A 14800-nucleotide genomic window follows, 5' to 3' on the forward strand; every position below is an offset into this window, starting at 1 on the left:
AATTGGTGAAAGACAGAATGAAGTATAAGACAACTTTTATATATTAGAAATGGTTGATTCCTATGTCTAAAAGATATCCCCCCTCCCAATGTCACCAGATCCGGTCAGGATTTAAAATAAAAGCTCTGAGATACGATATCCTTCCAAACATCAGATTTCATTAAGATCTGATCAATAGTTCGTAAGTTAAAAATACTTCCATTTTTCTATTTTTTCGAATTAACCGGCCCCTCACTCCCCCTCCCAGATGGTCAAACTGGGAAAATGACTATTTCTAGTTTAAGCATGTCCCGTCCCTGATACGCCTGCCAAATTTCATCGTCCTAGCTTACCTGGAAGTGCCTAAAGTAGCAAAACCGGGACCGACAGACCGACAGAATTGGCGATTGCTATATATCACTTGGTTAATACCAAGTGCCATAAAAACTACAACAAATGAAAAATTATCAGTTCAATATACATACTACTACTAATAACTCACTGCAGCACCAAGCCCCCTGAGGCCAATACAGCTACGCACACTCCTCCTCCAACCTAATATATTCAAGGCCTCCCTCTTTACACCAATTGTTGTGTGTTTTTTATTTGGCAAAGAAGAAATTAGGATGTGGCCTTGAGAACGCAAGGGGTATTCAGCCCTACCCATGTTCATTTTGACTCCGTGTGAGTTAGACTCAGTTCTTTCTTGTAATTTCTGTTCATTTTGGTTAATGTACATACTGATATTTATTCCTTAAAATCTTAACAAATTTGATTTATTAAAGTTAAAAAAGTTGAAATATTGAAAATGTGTTTTCTCCAGTAAAGTGCAAATCATATTGTGGTTTTGAAAAGGTATTGGGGTTGACAGACCTACTCAGCTGCTCGTTTTGAGTTGACTTGGTTATTTACTGTAATTTCTGCCCATTTTGGGTTTCATTTATATTTTGATGGTGATTTGTGGTAGTTATATGTTTGGGATTTGTTTTTACTTTATTTCTAATCATTTTTAGTTTAATGGAACTCTACTATTCTTTGAAAACTTATTTTGCGGAAAAAGTGTAAATTAATTGTTCTTTCTTATTGAAATATTATCTTTGATTGGCGAGTCGAGCAACATTATAGCCAGAAAGAGTCTGACTCTTTCTCTTAACTCCATATTTTAAAACAGTAAAAAACTTTAGCGTAAAGAGCAGGGCGTTGAGGAAGAAAAGCCCCTTTCATATACGGAGTAATCTCTGTTCGTTTTAAGTTTTAATGTCGCTCCTTACTTTCATTTTTTAAAAATGTTTTTGAATTAATGCATTTTTTATCTTGGCTCTCCGCGCATAAATAATTAAAACAAATTTGCATATTAATTTTTTTGGGCTAAATGGCTTTTTCATAGTTTACATCGAAAGATTTTGAGAAAAAAGGAGCGAGAGAGGAGGCCTAGTTGCCCTCCAATTTTTTGATAACTTAAAAAGGCAACTATAACTTTTAATTGTTTACCAACGTTTTCATAAGTAAAAAATATACGTAACTTACGAATTAACTTACGTAGCGAACTTCTGTATTCGTATGTTTTTATTGCGTATATGAGGGGGCTCACCCCTGGTCGATACCTCGTTCTTTACACTAAAGCTTAAATTTTGTCCCAATTCCTTAAGAATGACCCCTGAATCACAAAGGCCGTAGAATAAATTGTTGAAATTACTAAAAACACTTTAGCGTGAAGAGCGAGGTTTTACGAGGAGGTAAACCCCTCATATGCGTAATAATTTCTGTTCGTCTTAAGTTTTAATGCTGCTCCTCACTTTCAGTAGAAAAAACTTTTCATATTATTTTTTTCATTGTTTTTTTAAATAATGCTAGAAAATCCTGTGCCCCCTCCATTGAAAGTCTCTTCCCCCATCAGAAGTTCTTCCGTGGAAATATCCTCCCACGTAACCCCCCCCCCTCAGCTCTCCCCCAAACCAAATAAATCCCACTGAAAACGTCTGTACACTTTCCAGTAACCATTACTATATGTAAACACAGGTCAACGTTTGTAACTTGCAGCCCCTCCCATTGGGACTGCGGGGGAGTAAGTCATCCCCAAAGATATAGTTATTAGGTTTTTCGACTATGGTGAATAAAATGGCTATCTCAGAATTTTGATCCAATAACTTTGGGGAAAAATGAGCGTGGGAGGGGGCCTAGGTGCCCTCTAATTATTTCGGTCACTTAAAAAGTGCACTAGAACTTTTAATTTTCGTTAGAATGAGCCCTTTCGCGACATTGTAAGACCACTGAGTCGATACGATCATCCCTGGGGAAACAAAAAAAAAAAATGAACACGCATCCACATTTTTGTAGATAGGGACTTGAAACTTCTACAATAAGGTTCTCTGATACGCTGAATCGGATGGTGTGATTTTCGTTAAGATCGTATGATCTTAACGAAGGGGGTATTTAACTTTTAGGGGGTATTTCTCTCTATTTTCTAAAATGAGGCAAATCTTCTCAGGCGCGTAACTTTTGATGGGTAAGACTAATCTTGCTGAAACTTATATATTTGAAATCAGCGTTAAAATGCGATTCTTTTGATGTAATTACTGGCATCAAAGTTCCATCTTCTAGAGTATTGGTTACTATTGAGCCGGGGCGCTCCTTACTAAAGTTCGTTACCACGAACTGTTTGATATGGATAGCGACTGGGGTCATTAAGTTGAAACTTTTGGGCTACTACTATTATTACTTCTGCTGTTACAATTTAAATAATTAAAATAGCGTAAGTGTATCCAGGTTGTCAAAGAGCATAGATAGAAATCTTTTCGAAGTGATATCAAGTTTATTTTCAAACAGTTCGTGGTAACGAACTGTAGTAAGGAGCGACCCGGCTCAATAGTAAACGAAACTCTAAAAAACGGAATTTCGATGCTAAAAGATATATCAAAATAATCGGATTTTTATGCTGATTTAATATAATAAGTTTCATCAAATTTAGTCTGTCATCAAAAGTTACGAGCCTGAGAAAATTTGCCTTATTTTGGAAAATAGGGGGTAACACCCCCTAAAAGTCATAGGATCTTAACCAAAATCACACCATCACATTCAGCGTATCAGAGAACCCAATAGAAAAATTTCAAGGTCCAATCTACAAAAATGTGGAATTTCGTATTTTTTGCCAGAAGACTAATCATGGGTGCGTGTTTATTTGTTTTTTGTTTTTTTCCAGGGGTCATCGTATCGACCTAGAGTGTTGCAAGAGGGCTCCTTCTAACGGAAATGAAAAGTTTTAGTGCCCTTTTTAAGTGACCAAAAACATTGGAGGGCACCTAGGCCCCCTCCCACGCTCATTTTTTCCAAAGTCAACGGATCAAAATTTTGAGATAGCCATTTTGTTCCGCATAGTCGAACACCGTAATAACTATGCCTTTGAGGATGACTTACCCCCCACAGTCCCTGGGGAAGGGGCTGCAAGTTACAAACTTTGACCAATGTTTACATACAGTAATGGTTACTGGGAAGTGTACCGACGTTATCGGGGAGATTTTTTTGGTTTGGGCGTGGGGTTCAAGGGAGGGGGCTATATGGGAGGATTTTTCTTTGGAGGAATATTTCATGGGGGAAGAGAAATTCAATGAAAAGGGCGCAGAATTTTCTAGCATTACTATTAAAAAAAAAAAAACAATGAAAATATAAACATGTAAAAGATTTTTCAATTGAAAGTAAGGAGAAGCATTAAAACTTAAAACGAAAAGAGATTTTTACGCATATGAGGGGTTCTAAAAATACTTTGGCATAAAGAGCGAGGTATTTAGGAGGAGATAAATACTTTGTTCTTTATGCTAAAAATTATTAAAGGAATTTCAACTATTTATTCTACAGCCTTTCTGATTCAGGGGTCATTCTTAAAGAATTGGGACAAAACAAGATTTAGTGTGAAGAGCGAGGTATTAACGAGGGGACCAACCCCCTAATATATATAATCAAAAATATAAGAATATAAAAGTTTGTTACGTAAGTTAATTCGTAAGTTACGTATATTTTTTACGAATAAAAACGTTCGTTAAAAATTAAAAGATCTAGTTGCCTTTTTAAGTAACCGAAAAATTAGAGGGCAACTAGGTCTCCTTCCCCACCCCTTATTTCTCAAAATCGTCTGATCAAAACTAAGAGAAAGCCATTTAGCCAAAAAAAGAATTAATATGCAAATTTCATTTTTATAATTTATGTACGGAGAGCCAAAATCAGACATGCATTAATTCAAAAACTTTCAGAAATAAAATTAAAAAAAACAAGTTTTTTGAAATGAAAGTAAGGAGCGACATTAAAACTTAAAACGAACAGAAATTACTCCGTATATGAAAGGGACTTTTCCTCCTCGACACCCCGCTCCTTGCGCTAAAGTTTGATTCTTTCTCGCAACTCTGCTTTTTAAAACAATAAAAAGCTTTAGCGTAAAGAGCGGGGTGTCAAGGAGGATAAGCCCCTTTCATATACGGAGTAATTTCTGTTTGTTTTAAGTTTTAATGTCGCTTCTTACTTTCATTTCAAAAAACTTGTTTTTTTTATTTATTTACGGGTAAGACTCAAGAGTCATAAAATGAAATTAAAAATAATGTTTGAATCAGGGTTAAACATTGCTGAAAAAGTTTCTCTAACATACAAATAGCATCCCAAACTATGGATTCTTATAGAATAAACTGAAAAATATAAATATTATGTTTTTTTTCATAAAAAAGACTATGTCAATAAAAAACGAACAGGTTAACATAAAAACATTTTCCACAAAGCAAGTTTTTTCAAAGAACACTAAAGAGCTCTATTAAGCCAAAAATGAGCATAAATAAAGTCAAATAATCTACAAAGTGTCGAACTGCCACAAATTCGAATCTATATATAAATGAAACCAAAAACGAACAGAAATTAAAATAAGTAGCCGTGTCAAACTCAAAATGAGCAAAAATTAACATCAGTAGGGCAGATGAACCCCTTGACTTTTCAAGACCACAATATAATTTGGGCTAGACTGAAAACAACATAGGTTCTAAATGTTTTCACTTTTTTTAACATTATCAAAACTTTGCGGGATAAATATCAGTATATGTTAATTAAACTGACAATCCATGTTCATTTTCTTATTTGTTTTCATTTTAGTAAAGCGCAAGTTATGTCACGAATTCAATAAAACGAATAAATTATATGCATGCAGGTTTTCAAAAGCGCATTAAAAACCTAACATAGGCAGCGCCGCTCTATCATAAGTAGCAATATCATTGACACTTTTCAAGATGCTAATTCAATTAGAAATTCAATTAGAAATTAGAAGATTTCTAGTGACTTTTTTAAGATTAAAAAACGATTTGAGATCAGGCAACCTTCCTCCTAAGCTTTATCACATCCAATCAAAATTTTGACTCATTTAGTTCAGCATAGTTCAATGGTCCTATGTCTTTAGGGATATCGGGTACATACCCGATATCCCTAAAGACATAGGACCATTGAACTATGCTGAACTAAATGAGTCAAAATTTTGATTGGATGTGATAAAGCTTAGGAGGAAGGTTGCCTGATCTCAAATCGTTTTTTAATCTTAAAAAAGTCACTAGAAATCTTCTAATTTCTAATTGAATTTCTAATTGAATTAGCATCTTGAAAAGTGTCAATGATATTGCTACTTATGATAGAGCGGCGCTGCCTATGTTAGGTTTTTAATGCGCTTTTGAAAACCTGCATGCATATAATTTATTCGTTTTATTGAATTCGTGACATAACTTGCGCTTTACTAAAATGAAAACAAATAAGAAAATGAACATGGATTGTCAGTTTAATTAACATATACTGATATTTATCTCGCAAAGTTTTGATAATGTTAAAAAAAGTGAAAACATTTAGAACCTATGTCAGTCTAGCCCAAATTATATTGTGGTATTGAAAAGTCAAGGGGTTTATCTGCCCTACTGATGTTAATTTTTGCTCATTTTGAGTTTGACACGGCTACTTATTTTAATTTCTGTTCGTTTTTGGTTTCATTTATATATATAGATTCGAATTTGTGGTAGTTCGACACTTTGTAGATTATTTGACTTTATTTATGCTCATTTTGGCTTAATAGAGCTCTTTAGTGTTCTTTGAAAAAACTTGCTTTGTGGAAAATGTTTTTATGTTAACCTGTTCGTTTTTTATTGACATAGTCTTTTTTATGAAAAAAAACATAATATTTATATTTTTCAGTTTATTCTATAAGAATCCATAGTTTGGGATGCTATTTGTATGTTAGAGAAACTTTTTCAGCAATGTTTAACCCTGATTCAAACATTATTTTTAATTTCATTTTATGACTCTTGAGTCTTACCCGTAAATAAATAAAAAAAACAAGTTTTTTGAAATGAAAGTAAGAAGCGACATTAAAACTTAAAACAAACAGAAATTACTCCGTATATGAAAGGGGCTTATCCTCCTTGACACCCCGCTCTTTACGCTAAAGCTTTTTATTGTTTTAAAAAGCAGAGTTGCGAGAAAGAATCAAACTTTAGCGCAAGGAGCGGGGTGTCGAGGAGGAAAAGTCCCTTTCATATACGGAGTAATTTCTGTTCGTTTTAAGTTTTAATGTCGCTCCTTACTTTCATTTCAAAAAACTTGTTTTTTTTAATTTTATTTCTGAAAGTTTTTGAATTAATGCATGTCTGATTTTGGCTCTCCGTACATAAATTATAAAAATGAAATTTGCATATTAATTCTTTTTTTGGCTAAATGGCTTTCTCTTAGTTTTGATCAGACGATTTTGAGAAATAAGGGGTGGGGAAGGAGACCTAGTTGCCCTCTAATTTTTCGGTTACTTAAAAAGGCAACTAGATCTTTTAATTTTTTACGAACGTTTTTATTAGTAAAAAATATACGTAACTTACGAATTAACTTACGTAACAAACTTTTATATTCTTATATTTTTGATTATATATATGAGGGGGTTGGTCCCCTCGTTAATACCTCGCTCTTCACACTAAATCTTGTTTTGTCCCAATTCTTTAAGAATGACCCCTGAATCAGAAAGGCTGTAGAATAAATAGTTGAAATTCCTTTAATAATTTTTAGCATAAAGAGCAAAGTATTTATCTCCTCCTAAATACCTCGCTCTTTATGCCAAAGTATTTTTAGAACCCCTCATATGCGTAAAAATCTCTTTTCGTTTTAAGTTTTAATGCTTCTCCTTACTTTCAATTGAAAAATCTTTTACATGTTTATATTTTCATTGTTTTTTTTTTTTAATAGTAATGCTAGAAAATTCTGCGCCCTTTTCATTGAATTTCTCTTCCCCCATGAAATATTCCTCCAAAGAAAAATCCTCCCATATAGCCCCCTCCCCTGAACCCCACGCCCAAACCAAAAAAATCCCCCTGATAACGTCGGTACACTTCCCAGTAACCATTACTGTATGTAAACATTGGTCAAAGTTTGTAACTTGCAGCCCCTTCCCCAGGGACTGTGGGGGGTAAGTCATCCTCAAAGGCATAGTTATTACGGTGTTCGACTATGCGGAACAAAATGGCTATCTCAAAATTTTGATCCGTTGACTTTGGAAAAAAATGAGCGTGGGAGGGGGCCTAGGTGCCCTCCAATGTTTTTGGTCACTTAAAAAGGGCACTAAAACTTTTCATTTCCGTTAGAAGGAGCCCTCTTGCAACACTCTAGGTCGATACGATGACCCCTGGAAAAAAACAAAAAACAAATAAACACGCACCCATGATTTGTCTTCTGGCAAAAAATACGAAATTCCACATTTTTGTAGATTGGACCTTGAAATTTTTCTATTGGGTTCTCTGATACGCTGAATGCGATGGTGTGATTTTGGTTAAGATCCTATGACTTTTAGGGGGTGTTACCCCCTATTTTCCAAAATAAGGCAAATTTTCTCAGGCTCGTAACTTTTGATGACAGACTAAATTTGATGAAACTTATTATATTAAATCAGCATAAAAATCCGATTATTTTGATATATCTTTTAGCATCGAAATTCCGTTTTTTAGAGTTTCGTTTACTATTGAGCCGGGTCGCTCCTTACTACAGTTCGTTACCACGAACTGTTTGAAAATAAACTTGATATCATTTCGAAAAGATTTCTATCTATGCTCTTTGACAACCTGGATACACTTACGCTATTTTAATTATTTAAATTGTAACAGCAGAAGTAATAATAGTAGTAGCCCAAAAGTTTCAACTTAATGACCCCAGTCGCTATCCATATCAAACAGTTCGTGGTAACGAACTTTAGTAAGGAGCGTCCCGGCTCAATAGTAACCAATACTCTAGAAGATGGAACTTTGATGCCAGTAATTACATCAAAAGAATCGCATTTTAACGCTGATTTCAAATATATAAGTTTCAGCAAGATTAGTCTTACCCATCAAAAGTTACGCGCCTGAGAAGATTTGCCTCATTTTAGAAAATAGAGAGAAATACCCCCTAAAAGTTAAATACCCCCTTCGTTAAGATCATACGATCTTAACGAAAATCACACCATCCGATTCAGCGTATCAGAGAACCTTATTGCAGAAGTTTCAAGTCCCTATCTACAAAAATGTGGATGCGTGTTCATTTTTTTTTTTTGTTTCCCCAGGGATGATCGTATCGACTCAGTGGTCTTACAATGTCGCGAAAGGGCTCATTCTAACGAAAATTAAAAGTTCTAGTGCACTTTTTAAGTGACCGAAATAATTAGAGGGCACCTAGGCCCCCTCCCACGCTCATTTTTTCCCCAAAGTTATTGGATCAAAATTCTGAGATAGCCATTTTATTCACCATAGTCGAAAAACCTAATAACTATATCTTTGGGGATGACTTACTCCCCCGCAGTCCCAATGGGAGGGGCTGCAAGTTACAAACGTTGACCTGTGTTTACATATAGTAATGGTTACTGGGAAGTGTACAGACGTTTTCAGGGGGATTTTTTTGGTTTGGGGGAGAGCTGAGGGGGGGGGGGTTACGTGGGAGGATATTTCCACGGAAGAACTTCTGATGGGGGAAGAGACTTTCAATGGAGGGGGCACAGGATTTTCTAGCATTATTTAAAAAAACAATGAAAAAAATAATATGAAAAGTTTTTTCTACTGAAAGTGAGGAGCAGCATTAAAACTTAAGACGAACAGAAATTATTACGCATATGAGGGGTTTACCTCCTCGTAAAGCCTCGCTCTTCACGCTAAAGTGTTTTTAGTAATTTCAACAATTTATTCTACGGCCTTTGTGATTCAGGGGTCATTCTTAAGGAATTGGGACAAAATTTAAGCTTTAGTGTAAAGAACGAGGTATCGACCAGGGGTGAGCCCCCTCATATACGCAATAAAAACATACGAATACAGAAGTTCGCTACGTAAGTTAATTCGTAAGTTACTGTATATTTTTTACTTATGAAACGTTGGTAAACAATTAAAAGTTATAGTTGCCTTTTTAAGTTATCAAAAAATTGGAGGGCAACTAGGCCTCCTCTCTCGCTCCTTTTTTCTCAAAATCTTTCGATGTAAACTATGAAAAAGCCATTTAGCCCAAAAAAATTAATATGCAAATTTGTTTTAATTATTTATGCGCGGAGAGCCAAGATAAAAAATGCATTAATTCAAAAACATTTTTAAAAAATGAAAGTAAGGAGCGACATTAAAACTTAAAACGAACAGAGATTACTCCGTATATGAAAGGGGCTTTTCTTCCTCAACGCCCCGCTCTTTACGCTAAAGTTTTTTACTGTTTTAAAATATGGAGTTAAGAGAAAGAGTCAGACTCTTTCTGGCTATAATGTTGCTCGACTCGCCAATCAACCGATCCCCTTCCCGCCTTTTTCATTTTTGGTCTGCTTCCAGAGTTTCGCTTTCCACATTCTTTCTATTCTCACTGTCCCAAATGACTCAATTCCCATTAGCTGAAGATTTTCAACGAGATGAAAGCTGCTGTAAAAGTTATCAAAGAAAATCTTGAAGTTTTGGTTCTTAGGAAGATACTCAACCAGACGTAGCATCATATCTGCACCGAAACCGAGATCAGACCTGATGGTGGTTCCTTTTCTTCTATAGACTTCGAAATCATACACAATACCACTAGCTCCGGCTAGTGCCCGGCTATTTTTTTCCCCACTTGTAGGACTTGTTTTTCATATACTGTTTGAGGCCTTTGAATGGGAGCATTTTCTCATCTACGGACTGACGTTCTTCGTTTAGGATTTGTCGCTTACTCCCCGCCACCTCTCGTACAAGGATCGCACCTTGAAAAGGGGGTCCTATCCTGTGTTCTCCTTCCTCTCTGCCTTGGAGCTGTCACTAACGTGTAAGAAATGTCGTATCTATTTGAAGCGGTCACGTACACTGGTGTCTGGTGTCAGCGACTGGAGGATAGCGTGTAGCAGTTTTCCCATTACATCGACATATGTGGCAGCTTCACGATGTCCATAAGAAGGAAAATTCCGAGGAACTGTTCCATTTCATTACATGTACTTTTCAGCTCCAAGCGTTTCTGTTGTAAGGCATATCGGTTTGTCTCTTCTACAAGACCGCTAATCATGACGGAGTCAAAAAATTCTTGGAAAAAGGCAATTGGAATCACCAACGAAGATTCTGGACTTGGAATGTGTCCTTTTCAGCTGACATCCTTCTCGTGTACTGGAGCTTTCTTCCACATCCGCCTCTGGTCTGACAAAGAGTTTGGTGTCAAGTCTGCCTCAGCTTCATCTCAAAGTACTTTCGCGGACTTCAAGAGGGACTTGGCTATTCGACTGAGTGGTAGATCATATTCGCCGTCACTCTCTTCGCAACGACCGTCATGTTTTTCTTCAGCTGGTTCAAAAAGAGGGTCGCTTTCATCCTCAGACTCCTCCAAATCTAGGTCAGATAGTTCGCCATCTGGCTCCAGGACATAGGACATTGCACTGCTAAGGTCTATTGGTCTTAGTCGTCCTTCATACCTTCTCCTCAGCGCTTCTTGCAGACTTTATTCAGTCCTTTCTACAGCCTCCTCGACTAAAGAGGTTGAGGGTTCCATTTCTGAAATAGAAAATGTGGTACAATACCAAAAACTTAAAAGTAGAAACGCATATCAGGTTCTCGCTGAAACACATCTATAATATACGGGACTTTTCAGAAAATTCCTTTGCGCTACCTCCGCTGTGGCGGATAAGTCCAATAAGAGTCGTAGACAAAAAGCACGTGTCAAGATACAAGAATGTAAAAACCTGATGAAAAACAAGACAGAGCTAACCTTTTAACACTAACGAACATCATAATACTTTTTTTTTCTATTACCATCCAATATAAACTTCCACTCTACCTGAGTTTGATTTATTTCATTTCTCGAAATGACGAAATTTCCACTTTATCAACTTCAGTCCTGTGCAAAAGACACTCGATAACTCAATAGGGGGAAAAAATACACCATTCGATAGTTCTTCTCTCAAACAGAGAATATTTACAGACTTCGTCACTTTGACCAATCAAAAACGAGCATTTGCCCAAAATCATGGCGAGTCTTATAAGAGTCACCAGCCATCAAAGGGTTGGCGTGGCAGCTTTACTAAATGCATAAATCATCCCGAATTTTAACATTATCTTCTCATTACGGTAACATGGAGGAAGAAAAAGAAAAAATTTACAATACCAGAAATACTGAATGCGCCAATCTATATATATAAAAATAAGTTGTTTGTCTGTGTGTCTGTCTACTGACGTCATGTTTGTGTGTTGACTGACGTCATGTTTGTCAACTGACGTATCTATATAAATAAAAATGACGTCATTAAAGGTATTTAAGACATTCGTTCACGGAAAAATGTTTAATTGTAAAATGACTGAAGAGCCTACAATGGCAACAGCCGAGGAAGCTGCTCAAAGAGTCTATGCCAAAAAACTTGCTGCTGATAGAGAAAGTAAGAAAAGAAAGCGTGCCGAGGAATCACAAGAACAGCAAGAAAACAGGCTTGCAGCTGATAGAGAAAGTAAGAACAGAAAGCGTGCCGAGGAACTACCAGAGCAACGCGAAACCAGACTTGCTGTTAAAAGAGAAAGTGAAAAAAGAAGGCGTGTCGAGGAATCACAAGAACAGCAAGAAAACAGGCTTGCGGCTGATAGAGAAAGTAAGAAAAGAAAGCGTGCCGAGGAATCACAACAACAGCCTGAAATTAGGTATGCGTCTCAAACAAAAATCACCAAAAAAAAGCGTGCCGAGGAATCACAAGAGCAACCTGGGTCAGTGCGAAGCTGGATGTACTCAGTGGAATGGCAAAAACGAGGATTGCCACACGAACATATACTAATCAGGCTACATTATAAAATTACTTCTAACGAAATTGATGATGTGATTTCCGCTGAAATACCTGATAGAAATGTCGATAAGGGGTTATGTGATATTGTTGTAAAAAATATGATACATGGACCTTGCGGTGCACTGAACGAAAATTCACCATGTATGGCCAAAGGAAGGTGCACAAAGCAATATCCTCGACTTTTAGTACCCAACACAATTATTGGCAATGATGGTTACCCACAATATAGAAGAAGATCTACTGAAGATGGCGGTAGAACAGCAATAATAAAGAAGCGTAACGGTACCACCATCGAAGTAGATAACCAGTGGGTTGTTCCATATTCCCCATTATTATCAAAAATATTTAATTCACACATAAACGTTGAATACTGTAACTCCGTAAAGGCAATCAAATACATATGTAAATACGTCAAGAAAGGCAGTGACATGGCAGTTTTTGGCTTGCAGTCCGAAATCAAAGATATCGACGAAATCGTAGTAGTCCAGCTACTACGTCGATATCAAAGATATCGACGTAGTCCAGCTGTTGTTCACTTAGCGGTACATTTACAGAATGGTCAACGTGTTTATTTTTCGGAATCCAACGTGCAACAAAGAGTCCTGAATCCACCGGATAAAAAGTTAACTACTTTCTTTTCGCTATGCAAAAATGATTCTTTTGCAAAAAAACTGCTGTATGCTGAAGTGCCTTCGTATTACACGTGAAATACTAAAAATAAAGTATTTACGTCGAAAACAGGGTAAGTCAGTCGACGGCCAACCTACCATCTTCAAAGATACCACGATAGGAAGACGCTACACCGTTCACCCCAATCAACATGAATGCTTCTTTCTACGCCTGCTTTTGGTGAATGTACCCAGTCCGACGTCCTTTGAGTATTTGAGAACTGTAAACGGTACTATACATGACACTTACGGTAGTGCATGCCAAGCTCTGCATTTATTGGAGAATGACCAACACTGGGATAACTGCATCAATGACGCGTGCGAAACGTCAACTCCAAGACAAATTCGTGCATTGTTTGGAATCATTCTAACAACTTGCTCTCCTTCAGCTCCTACAGAGTTATGGGGAAAATATAAATCGAAAATATCCGAAGATACACTCCATCGAAAACGGTTAGAGACGTCAGATATGACTTTTGATTTTACATCAGAAATTTATAACTACACTTTAGTTATTATAGAAGATTTGTGCATATGTATGGCTAAGAAACCTCTTCAGGATTTGGGAATGCCTTCACCTAATCGTACCGCTGCTGTTTCGACATGTGTAGAATTGGATCGTGAACAAAGTTACAGTACGAGTGATCTATTGTCGTATGTACAAAATAACATTTCCAAGTTAACGTCGGAACAAAAAGACATTTATGATGCGATAATGCATTGTGTCCAACGTTGGAGAAATTTTCTTTTTGGACGCGCCAGGAGGTACTGGTAAAACGTTTGTGATAAAACTGATTCTGGCATTGCGGGAGATTTCAGGCAAACATTACCTATAATACCTAGATCAACCCCTACAGACGAAATGAATGCTTGCCTGAAAAATTCTAATTTATGGGCACACGTAAAAACATTAAAATTAACTACAAATATGCGTGTCCGATTGTAAAAGGATGACTCTGGTCAAACATTTTCAGATCAATTTCTGGCAATTGGAAACGGAAAGCTCCCAGTAGACTCAATTTCAGGACGTATACAACTACCTGCTGAATTCTTTAATTTAGTGACGTCCAAAAATGAATTGATTGAAAAAGTATTTCCGAATATTCTAAACAATTAAAGAAATAATAAATGGCTAAGTGAAAGAGCGATTCTTGCACCCAAAAATATAGACGTCCACGAAATCAACAATATTGTTTTAACCAAGATTCGAGACCAGGCAGTCCTTTCCAAGTCAGTCGACACAGTTTTGGAACCAAATGAAGCGGTTAATTATCCATCTGAATTTTTAAATTCCATGGATCTTTCAGGGTTTCCACCACACGTGCTACAACTAAAAATAGGCGTACCAATAATACTGTTAAGAAATATCAACCCACCAAAGCTTTGCAATGGCACGCGACTCGCCGTAAAAAAACAATGGAAAACGTAATAGAGGCCACAATCTTGACAGGGCCTTTTGAGGGGGAGGCTGTTCTTATTCCTCGCATTCCCATGATTCCAACGGATCTGCCTTTTCAATTTAAAAGATTGCAATTCCCAATTCGATTAGCATTTGCAATCACCATCAACAAAGCTCAAGGTCAATCATTAGAAAAATGTGGTATAGATCTTAATACTGATTGTTTTTCCCATGGACAATTGTACGTTGCATGTTCGAGGGTTGGTAAACCTGACGATGTTTTTATATGCAGCGACATTTGGACAGCGAAGAATGTTGTATATTCGCAAGTTTTACGCAGTTAATTTGTATTATATCTATCTATCTATCTATCTATATAAAAACGAGTTATGTGTATGCATGTTTGTTTGTTTTTAAAAAGAGCGTTTGCATCTGACGTCATTATAAGTACATAAGGCTTTGTATATGCACAGACAATGGGAAAGCCAA

This window comes from Artemia franciscana, unplaced genomic scaffold (assembly GCF_032884065.1).
Source record: "Artemia franciscana unplaced genomic scaffold, ASM3288406v1 PGA_scaffold_330, whole genome shotgun sequence".
NCBI classification, from domain to species: domain Eukaryota; kingdom Metazoa; phylum Arthropoda; class Branchiopoda; order Anostraca; family Artemiidae; genus Artemia; species Artemia franciscana.